Source organism: Triticum aestivum, chromosome 5D, assembly GCF_018294505.1.
Source record: "Triticum aestivum cultivar Chinese Spring chromosome 5D, IWGSC CS RefSeq v2.1, whole genome shotgun sequence".
In the NCBI taxonomy this organism is placed as follows: domain Eukaryota; kingdom Viridiplantae; phylum Streptophyta; class Magnoliopsida; order Poales; family Poaceae; genus Triticum; species Triticum aestivum.
The window spans coordinates 343,311,468-343,323,770 of record NC_057808.1 but is presented as its reverse complement, the minus strand read 5'-3'; positions in this window follow the sequence as shown (position 1 = coordinate 343,323,770).

Here is a 12,303-nt window from a genome sequence, read left to right as displayed (position 1 = left end):
AATTTCCCCAATTTCAGACATAACGGCAGAAAGTGCGAGGAGCAAAAGAAAGAGGGAGGCGAACAGAAAAGAGAGGGCGAATAAAATGGCAAGGGTGAAGTGGGGGAGAGGAAAACGAGAGGCAAATGGCAAATAATGTAATGCGAGGGATAAGAGTTTGTGATGGGTACTTGGTATGTCTTGACTTGGCGCGAATCTCCCCGGCAACGGCGCCAGAAATCCTTCTTGCTACCTCTTGAGCATTGCGTTGGTTTTCCCTTGAAGAGGAAAGGGTGATGCAGTAAAGTAGCGTAAGTATTTTCCTCAAGTTTTTGAGAACCAAGGTATCAATCCAGTAGGAGATCACGCACAAGTCCCGCGCACCTACACAAACAAATAAGAACCTCGCAACCAATGCGATAAAGGGGTTGTCAATCCCTTCACAGTCACTTACGAGAGTGAGATCTGATAGATATGATAGGATAATATTTTTGGTATTTTTATGATAAAGATGCAAAGTAAAATAAACGGCAATAAAAATAGCTAAGTGTTGGAAGATTAATATGATGGAAATAGACCCAGGGGCCATAGGTTTCACTAGTGGCTTCTCTCAAGAGCATAAGTATTACGGTGGGTAAACAAATTACTGTCGAGCAATTGATAGAATTGAGCATAGTTATGAGAATATCTAGGTATGATCATGTATATAGGCATCACGTCCGCGACAAGTAGATCGAAACGATTCTGCATCTACTACTATTACTCCACACATCGACCGCTATCCAGCATGCATCTAGAGTATTAAGTTCATAAGAACAGAGTAATGCTTTAAGTAAAATGACATGGTGTAGAGGGATAAACTCATGCAATATGATATAAACCCCATATTTTTATCCTCGATGGCAACAATACAATACGTGCCTTGCCGCACCTGCTGTCACTGGGAAAGGACACCGCAAGATTGAACCCAAAGCTAAGCACTTCTCCCATTGCAAGAAAGATCAATCTAGTAGGCCAAACCAAACTGATAATTCGAAGAGACTTGCAAAGATAACCAATCATACATAAAAGAATTCAGAGGAGATTCAAATATTGTTCATAGATAATCTTGATCATAAACCCGCAATTCATCGGATCTCGACAAACACACCACAAAAGAAGATTACATCAAATAGATCTCCAAGAAGATCGAGGAGAACTTTGTATTGAGATCCAAAGAGAGAGAAGAAGCCATCTAGCTAATAACTATGGACCCGAAGGTCTGAGGTAAACTACTCACACATCATCGGAGAGGCTATGGTGTTGATGTAGAAGCCCTCCGTGATCAATGCCCCCTCCGGCGGAGCGCCGGAAAAGGCCCCAAGATGGGATCTCACGGGTACAGAAGGTTGCGTCGGTGGAAATAGGGTTTTTGGCTCCGTATTTGATGTTTCCAGGGTATATGGGTATATATAGGAGGAAGAAGTACGTCGGTGGAGCAACGTGGGCCCCATGAGGGTGGAGGGTGCGCCTGGGGGGGGGGGGTAGGCGCGCCCCCTGCCTCGTGCTCTCCTCGTTGATTGCTTTACGTAGACTCCAAGTCCTCTGGATCACGTTTGTTCCAAAAATCACGTTCCCGAAGGTTTCATTCCGTTTGGACTCCGTTTGATATCATTTTCCTTCGAAACACTGAAATAGGCAAAAAACAGCAATTCGGGCTGGGCCTACGGTTAATAGGTTAGTCCCAAAATAATATAAAAGTGTATAGTAAAGCCCATTAAACATCCAAAACAGAATATAATATAGCATGGAACAATAAAAAATTATAGATAAGTTGGAGACGTATCAGTCTGCAATGAGACAACCCACCATGTACTCCTACATGGCCTCTCACCGCTACCTTTACCAAATCGTGTTCACACACTTAGCTCTCAACAGTAGGACATGTTCACCACATTCCAATTCATCCCCGGTGAATCAGATATGACACAACTCTAAACAATAGCAGGCGTGACAAACAAGCATGAATGAGTAGTAACATCAGGGCTCAAACAACTCCTACTCATGCTAGTGGGTTTCATCTATTTATTGTGGCAATGACAGGTCATGCAGAGGAAAGGGGTTCAACTACCGCAGCATGTAACAGTTGAATCATTGTTGTCCTAATGCAGTAAAAGAGAGCAGGAGCGAGAGAGTGGGATTGTATCGAAATAAACAAGGGGGTTTTGCTTGCCTGTCACTTCTGAAGATAGTATAGTTCTTCTTCGGTGTCATCGATCTCATCGTCGGAACCACGTCTACTGAGAGGGGACAAATACCGGCAACAGAGAAGAAACACAATCAATGTGATGCAACAATATGATGCATGAATGTGACATGGCAATATGCTGTTATTTGAGCTAATGCAACTAGCAACGATTTAAATGGAGTTGGTTTGAACACTAGGTTCAAATTCAAACTCCACATGGGACATGTAAAATGCCATTTGTTCAAATTGTCATAAACAGTGGCTGTAAGTTGTTCCAACATGCATGAAAATGATACAGATAGAAAGATTGGATTTTTCTGATCATTTTTCATATATAAATTATTTCATTCTGAGCTACGGTTTATTCTCTATGAATTTCTTAAGTTTTGCTAATTTTCTGGAATTTCCTGGTTATTTCGAAATGGAATAAATCCAGAAAAGGATTTACTGCATCAGCCTGGTGTCAGTGTGACGTCAGCGGTCAACTGACCCGGTCCAGGTCAAACCTGACCACTGGGCCCCGCAAGTCAGTGAGACCGGGGGTTAATTAGGGTTTAACTAAACATAACTAATTACTTAGCCGGTTAATTAACCGACGAGGCCACGAGTCAGTGTTAGACCTAATTATAGAGTTAATTAGCACTAATAATAATCTTAACCTAAAATAACTAGGGCCTGGTCCCACATGTCAGTGGGGCGGGGCGTCATTAGCACTAGCCTAATCGGGGTTAGGCCGGCGCTTAGCCGCCGGTGACCTCTGGCCATGGCGGAGGCACGCCGGAATCGCTGCTCCGGCGACGGCTGGGCGTGTGGCTTGGTTCTAAGGCGAGCATGATGTGTGCCGCGTCCAGTGGTGCAGGCAGTTGGGCGCGGGAGGCCGGGAACGACGGCGACGACAACAACCGCGGCGGCCGGGGTACGGGTTCGCGGGGACGGCAGCTAGCGGACGGGAACGGAGGGGGCGAGCATATAGGGAGGAGCAGGAGCTCACATCACTTTGGACGGAGCCAGCGGCAAGGGCGGGGACACACTGGAGCCCACGAACCCACGACGGTGAGCAACGGGCAGAGGCGATGAAGGAGAGCCCGATGGCGTCGCTTGAGGGCGTCCGAGGTCTTGATCTTTGACCTGGTGAAGTAGTGCTCATCGGCGGAGCTTTGGAACATGCTACGGCGGTGGTTTATCGACTGTGGCTACGCGTACGGCTGCGGTGTGCTCTCCATGGTGCTCGGGCTGCGCGTGGAGCAGCGCTAGAGAGGCACCAGTGAGATGGGGGGAGTGAGGGGGAAGGTGCTGGGCGTCTCTGTGGCGCGGTTCGAAGGCCCAGGAGGCTGCCCCGGCGAAGCAGGAGGTGGAGGACTCTGTGTGCGCGCGTGTGACTTCGCCTCTGCCTACTGGCAGAGGTTGAAGATGACCACGGCGCCCTTGTTGGGCTGGGCCAGCAACGGTGTTCGGCTGCTACAGGTGCAGGTAAGCTGGGCCAGGTTAGTTCCTTCTTTTCCACATTTCTGTTTCTGTTTTCTAATATTTCATTTCTGTTTTGATTTAATTCGCAGACCAAATCATTTTAGTAGCTTCTGAAAATATTTATGTGGCTAGATAAAATATATTCAAAGCCACTCACAGGTTTTGAGGATTATTGGATTCATATTTTATATATAGCAAATATAAATCCAATGCAAATAGTTATTGCATTAACTCCAGATGCCCAAAATAAATATTTATGAGCTCCTAAAAATATTGGTTTGGATTTTATCTCTGGCCAATATTTTCAGGGAGAAACATGAACATTTTCTTGGACCTATTTGAAGCAATTTTTATCTTGGTCATTTTCAGAAATGATTTCTGAGGCTTTCACATGTCCCCATTTAAAATTCATTGAAATTTAAACATGATGCACACATGACTAGCTAGTCTAGGTCATACCAGAACTAGGGATGTGACAACTCACCCCCACTAAACAAGAACCTCGTCCCGAGATTCGAGATGTGAGGTAAGTAGACAGAGGGGACACTAAGTCTCATAAACTTCATGATCGAGGTTGCACCTCATAAGAACGTTGATTCGATCACCATCTTTGTCTCGATGTCTTGCTCGAAGAACTCCATCCAACATGACAACGAGAAGAAAAGGAAAACTCTAGAAATTGATCTTCGTGAAGATCGAGCAACCCAGGATCAACTCATGGAGTGAGACATTGAAACATCTCTCGAACTCAGACACAAAACACACATCAAAGATGATGGTAAGGATCTGATGACGAAGGTTTAATTTGGTAGGCAAGAATTCGACGCTTGAAAAGATGGTGCACTAGTTTCAGAGTAGCGAGGAGTTAATTGTCCTTCATACCATAACGTGACACCTTAGGGAAGGTGACTCGTAGAATCATTCCCTTAAGTGGCAAAAAGAATTACTTTTGATGCATAGATCATTGGAACTCTTCATTCCAGCCTGAGGCAATTCACAATTGATCATTTGAAGGAATTCGAAAGAATGGCATACTCAGTTTGAAAAGGAAACCAGAGTTATAAGACAACTCGGCAAACAGAAGGCACATTCCAATTGATACTGAGGCTATAACCTAGTGTCTGAGCGTGCTCTCAAGAACTTGAGCATTTCCATATTCATCAGGGTTTTACCAACATCTGTGCCAAGATCTTGGCAACACTTCATTCTACCATGATGAATAGTGATGGAAGACGCGGATGCAAAGGAAGACAAACACTTTCTCAGATTTTACCTTAGCAATGCCAAGGGAAAAAAATCTGAATGATCGACCGAGAGACATTTAGCACTCCGCTTCTAATGTTCTCCTTGATGTTCTAGCTACCACGGTCATGCGTAAAAAGCATCAACACGGCCATCAAGTAAAGGTCGGACTTCGGGAGCACAAAATCCATACGGAACAACTACGGAAGTAAATCCTACGAAATCCTTATGGGGAGGTGGCCAACTTCCTCAATCAAGATACTACAATAATAGGTCTTCCGGCTAGGTGTGTTGGCCACGACATCCACTTTACCGGGTTACAGAGAGACCATTATTATAGTTCTTGGGAAGCGTTCCAACCATCATATCTGCCTGAGATTCAGATCTGGTTGGGGTTAGGACATTCCAGACTCATCAAGTCTAGAAAAATGAAAGTTTGCAACACAAATCGATGAGATGGCGTTGCGAGATTCTCGGGAAATGAACTACGATAGCAAGCTCCAAAACTTGAGATGGTTCTACTACATACATGTGAACACGCTTTCCAAGACAAGCATGACCACATGGTAGTCTTATAATAAAACACTACCGAGTTCTGGTTAGGATCCATCATCAAGGATTTCGAAGTCTTTACGCAAGTCCATGGATTAGATCCCATGGATAGACTTCTTTTCCTTGAACAAGTCAATCAGTGGCTAGGTGTGCTAAGAATACATATAGAATGAAGGTTGCAAGTCTCCAAACCACCAAATACTTCGCACATAGGCATGACTGACTTGGGACGATTCCAGGGGAAGCAAAACAAGCTTTCTCAAATTCACGGCGGCAACTTGCACCAAATGCACATGAACTTAGAGGAAGTCACTTATTCCATCATGAATTATACTTCATGGGTTAACACGAAGATAATGTTTAAGAAAATTTCCAACGCTAGCTTTAATGTTCAACATGAATCATGGAGAGGATAAACATGTTGCCGAAGGGCTCAACAACAATTCATCGAGGCTTCCATACAAATGGAATTCCACAATCATGGAAACAAGGTGATAGCATTGGTCAGACCCAAAAGATATAATGGTGTATGCTCGAGGAAACAACCACGGGTAAGACAACATTATGAACATCGTTGGTTCTGATTTGATTTGAGGATAGCCCATACTGAAATCAAGGATTGGATAGGACAATAGCACCTATAGTTGATCACGAGGATCAATCGATGATGATAACATCTCTCTCCAACACACATACTCAAAAGATATCCCTTTAGAATGATCTAAGTAGGGCAAAGCTTTATCTTCCAACTCTCCAAGTTGTTGTTTAGCTTAACCAACTAGCTCAGAGATATCCAACATAGATTCTTGGAGAAGGGGTGGTTTATAAGAAAACCAACTTGATCGTGAGCTCAACATAACAACCAGGGGACAACCTGGTGATACTTCTGAGTGGATATTCAGAAAATCACGAACCACCGATATGTTATTAAGCTCGGGAACAATCTTGCTTCTCAGGGAAAGATGATATGATCAAAAGAGCGAGGGATTAACACAATCCTAACTCATTGATTGAAGAGTGCACCGAAAATAAATACTAGGTAGCACGATCAATCTTAGGATGATGATTCAATAACCAGCACGCTAAGAGTGAGAGTATTGTCCAGTAACTACCAAGCAACGAGGTTGCTTGGAGTATTGATTTCACACATCACAGTTCACTTGCCGGCATTCCGGTTACAACAACACGGGACCGAGGAATGAATAATGATGGTGAGAAGTATCACTGCGTCAAGAATTCATAAGAGGTGGTGCGATTCCCATGACATTCTCAACATAAAGATGGTAATACCCCAAGGTAGAACAAACTAGAAGCTGGATTGGCATTCTTAATCTGCGGGATACAACTGTTTTGACCCAATCCTAGATATGGATGAGGTACCGGAGGTTGTTTCTCCGAGTCATTCCGGAATAGAATGGCTTGACAGACCACAAGAATAATAGGCATCGATGAATGAATGCACACATACTCTTGACTATCAATTGGTAGACGAAGGTCAGAAAACAAGTAAAGAGGGACAACTCAAAGGAAGATACGATTTTCTGAGTTGTGGGTGCATAGATTAGCATGTCGATCGAGTTCAACATATTTCTTCCGAATAACCCATGCAGAAAGGTATAACTGGCAGAGTCACAACATAGAATCGAGAACTCATCAAAAGCACTCTGGTTGTGAACTTTCGGTTCAACGAGGAACTTCTGCCATAAGTAGTTCATTGTATTGGAAGAACGATATACCACAGACCTCGAGGACTATCACAAGGTTACTAATATCCTAAAGGTACGAGCAAACACTATCAACACGAAGTAAGCAGAGTGAGAATTGGGTTCAAGAACCCAAAGATGGAATACCTACTACTAAATAGCATCACGGGATGCTTTTGAGAATGGTGGCCAGAATCATCACACTGAGAATACAAGACAATCTAGAGTAATAGGTGGTTCTATAAAAATATCCTAGTGTCATAATAATAGCTCCAATATATATATATCGAGGCAATGGAGTACCCCAACTCGGCGATTAGTGTGGTTAATCTAGCACAAAGGAACATCGGGAACGGGAAGAAGGGATTTGCAAATGCATCAGACTGGTTAGAAACCTGGGATGACTCGGACAACATAACGGCTGTAACTGCTCAAAAAAGATTTGGAAACATTCTGCAAAATGGTGGCATGACCACTCAACATCACAATATCAAGGTTCCGAGACCAACTGACGATACATAGAAGTAGTAGGAACTGAACTGAGGCTTGAGACCAACAATCCTAAGAGTCTACGGATTAGTAACACGTGATCCTGATAGAAAGAAGAGAAGCCTAATTCTTAATCCCCGTAGGAAAGAAGAGGATGACTCAGATCAGAAGGGTATAAGGTAAAGGAGTAAAAAGAGCCTTACGTTCCCTTCCACAATCAATTCCCGTATATAACTAAAGCATTTCTAGACTCGACTTCGACCAGTTTGGCTTGGTAAACCTACAGGCAGTCAGGCTCTGATACCAAAACTGTCAGGACCCCGATCCTAAGTCACACCGATCTAGCATGTAACACATCATATCACTTTGCGGCCTCACGCACGGTATTCCCACGGGTGCCACCTTACCTGGCCCAGGACCGTTTGCGCCTTTTGGCTCACGTATATGATAGTGTCACTAGCATCCATATGACAGAGAACCCGGGCCAACATGACTAGCCGTAAACCCAAAGTGGCACTAACTTATAGGGACAGGCATACATGACCCAGCAACGAACATGTCGGTCATCAGCAAGTGAATCCGGGCTGTAGCAGCTGGGCTAACAGGACTCCGGAGAATCCGGGCTGTAGCAGGCTAGCAGGACTCCGGTAGACACCGCGTGACATTTCCCCGAAGGGACAGACATAGGAACGAAGAAGGACACATGCCAGCCAACCTAAGTGTTCCGGAGCAGTAGCAAGCTAGCATGGCTCAGTGGAAGCACTAGGAGACATTTCCCCATAAGAGAGGCTACCAAGAGTAAACAACTAGGTTGTCGGATCCCACACATACCAAGCATTTGAATAACATACACACAATATGCTCGATATGTGCAAATACAACATGGCATCACAACATAACTCTATGACTCAAAGTATTTATTCATTAGGCTCCGAGGAGCCAAGTATTAGAAACATGCGTCTCATGACCCAACATACAGAGCATACAAGCAACAAGCGGAAGCATAAACATGTCTGAGTACAGACAACTACAAATGAAAAAGGCTGAGAAACCTGACTATCTACAAAACCCTCCCAAGGGCACAAGATCGTAGCTGAGGTAACAAGCTAAACGTCGTTGTCCACGCAGAACTACTAGTGAGACTGAAGTCTCTCTGCAAAAACATAAATTAAGCAAACGTGAGTACAAATGTACCCAGCAAGACTTACATCAGAACTAGCTACATATCATCAGTATCAACAAAGGGATGGTTGGGTTTAACTGTAGCAAGCCAGCTTTGACTCAGTGGCTATCCTGAACTAAGTCTGCAAGTAACTCTTTTGGGGTGGCGCACACGAGTCCACATATTCACCAATCAATACACCACTATGGAACCGCTCCCGTCTCCCCACGAGAAGGCTATCCATAGCACTCACGCTTATCTTGCGCATTTTAGAATATCCACTTTCACTTGTCTATGAACTGTATAGGCAACCCATAGGTCCTTTACCGCGGACGCAGCTATTCGAATAGATCATTTATAACCCTGCAGGGGTGTACTTCTTCACACACGCTCTCACCACTTATCGCCATTTAAATGACATGTACTCAGCAACCTTCAAGCGGAAGCCAGCGAGTGTGTCGGCCACGACCTGACTAACCACACAAGTCTCTAGTCCAGGTTTATCGCCTATTCGGCTTCCATCCGCAAGGAGATCCGGCCGGGGTTTCGCTCATGGCCCGAAACGATGAGAGCACGGTTCCCGAGGCACCAAACGGGCATCCCGGTACACCGTGCCTCGTGTCTCTACCGCATCATAGCCCACCCCTAGGGTCAGCGCTACGCACGACCCCCAACACATATCCTACAAAACTAGAAACTACTTGCAACTCCTGGACAGAGATCAAGGCGATTAATAAGTCGAGAGGGGCACTTAAGCATTCCAATGCGTGGTAGTAGCTGTTCATGGATCACAAACACAAAACTCAGTTCCTGAGGACGGCTGCAATGGGACAACCCACCATGTACTCCTACATGGCCTCTCACCGCTACCTTTACCAAATCGTGTTCACACACTTAGCTCTCAACAATAGGACATGTTCACCACATTCCAATTCATCCCCGATGAATCAGACCTAACACAACTCTAAGCAATAGCAGGCGTGACAAACAAGCATGAATGAGTAGGCACATCAGGGCTCAAACAACTCCTACTCATGCTAGTGGGTTTCATCTATTTACTGTGGCAATGACAGGTCATGCAGAGGAAAGGGGTTCAACTACCACATCATGTAACAGTTGAATCGTTGTTTTCCTAATGCAGTAAAAGAGAGCAGGAGCGAGAGAGTGGGATTGTATCGAAATGAACAAGGGGGTTTTGCTTGCCTGGCACTTCTGAAGATAGTATGGTTGTTCATCGGTGTCATCGATCTCATCATCGGAACCACGTCTACTGAGAGGGGACATATACCGGCAACCGAGAAGAAACACAATCCATGCGATGCAACAATATGATGCATGAATGTGACATGGCAATATGCTATAATTTGAGCTAATGCAACTAGCAACAATTTAAATGGAGTTGGTTTGAACACTAGGTTCAAATTCAAACTCCACATGGGACATTTAAAATGTCATTTGTTCAAATTGTCATAAACAGTGGCTGTAAGTTGTTCCAACATGCATGAAAATGGTACAGATGGAAAGATTGGATTTTTCTGATCATTTTTCATATATAAATTATTTCATTCTGAGCTACAGTTATTCTCTATGAATTTCTGAAGTTTCGCTAATTTTCTGGAATTTCCTGGTTATTTTGAAATGGAATAAATCCAGAAAAGGATTTACTGCATCAGCCTGGCGTCAGTGTGACACTAGCGGTCAACTGACCCGGTCCAGGTCATACCTGACCACTGGGCCCCGCAAGTCAGTGGGACAGGGGGTTAACTAGGGTTTAACTAAACATAACTAATTACTTAGCCGGTTAATTAACCGACGAGGCCACCAGTCAGTGTCAGACCTAATTAACAGAGTTAATTAGCACTAATAATAATCTTAAACTAAAATAACTAGGGCCTGGGCCCACATGTCAGCGGCGCGGGGCGTCATTAGCACTAGCCTAATCGGGCTTAGGCCGGCGCTTAGCCGCCGGTGACCTCTAGCCACGGCGGAGGCATGCTGGAATCGCTGCTCCGGCGATGGCTGGGCGTGTGGCTTGGTTCTAAGGCGAGCAGGATGTGTGCCGCGTCTAGTGGTGCAGGCGGTTGGGTGCCGGGAGGCCGGGAACGACAACGACGACGATAACCGCTTCGGCCGGGGTACGGGTTCGTGGGGACGGCAGCTAGCGGACGGGAATGGAGGGGGCGAGCATATAGGGAGGAGCAGGAGCTCACATCACTTCGGACGGAGCCAGCGGCAAGGGCAGGGACACACTGGAGCCCGCGAACCCATGGCGGCGAGCAACGAGCAGAGGCGATGAAGGAGAGCCCGATGGCGTCGCTTGAGGGCATCCGAGGTCTTGATCTTTGACCTGGTGAAGTAGTGCTCGTCGGCGAAGCTTTGGAACACGCTGCGGCGGTGGTTTATTGACGGTGGCTACGCGTACGGCTACGGCGTGCTCTCGGTGGTGCTCGGGCTACACGTGGAGCAAGGCTAGAGAGGCACCAGAGAGACGAGGGGAGTGAGGGGGAAGGTGCTGGGCGTCTCTGTTGCGCGGTTCGAAGGCCCAGGAGGCTGCCACGGCGAAGCAGGAGGTAGAGGACTCTACGTGCGCGCGTGCGACTTTGCCTCTGCCTACTGGCAGAGGTTGAAGATGACCACGGCGCCCTTGGTGGGCTGGGCCAGCAACGGTGTTCAGCTTCTACAGGTGTAGGTAAGCTGGGCCAGGTTAGTTCCTTCTTTTCCACATTTCTGTTTCTGTTTTCTAATATTTCATTTCTGTTTTGATTTGATTCGCAGACCAAATCATTTTAGTAGCTTCTGAAAATATTTATGTGGCTAGATAAAATATATTCAAAGCCACTCACAGGTTTTGAGGATTATTGGATTCATATTTTATATATAGAAAATATAAATCCAATGCAAATAGTTATTGCATTAACTCCAGATGCCCAAAATAAATATTTATGAGCTCCTAAAAATATTGGTTTGGATTTTATCTCTGGCCAATATTTTTAGGGAGAAACCTGAACATTTTCTTGGACCTATTTGAAGCAATTTTTATCTTGGTCATTTTTAGAAATGATTTCTGAGGCTTTCACATGTCCCCATTTCAAATTCATTGAAATTTAAACATGGTGCACACATGACTAGCTAGTCTAGGTCATACCAGAACTAGGGATGTGACAATGGCGTCCTGCTGCGTCTCATCAAACGCCAGGACCCTTGCGGAGCGATGCCTGACCTTGTGTGGGAGGACCGCTTCTGCTCCGTAGACGAGGAAGAACGGGGTCTCGCCCGTCGGCTTGGTGGCGGTGGTGCGGATGGACCACAACACAGATTGGAGCTCGTCATGCCAGCCCTTGCCGCAGGCCTCGAGCTTCTTCTTGAAGGTCCTGGTTTTGAGGCCTCTTTGGACCTCCGTGTTGGCGCGTTCGGCTTGACCGTTGCTCCTAGGGTGTGCCACCGAAGCATAGAAGATCTGCGTTCCAAGGTTAGCACAATAT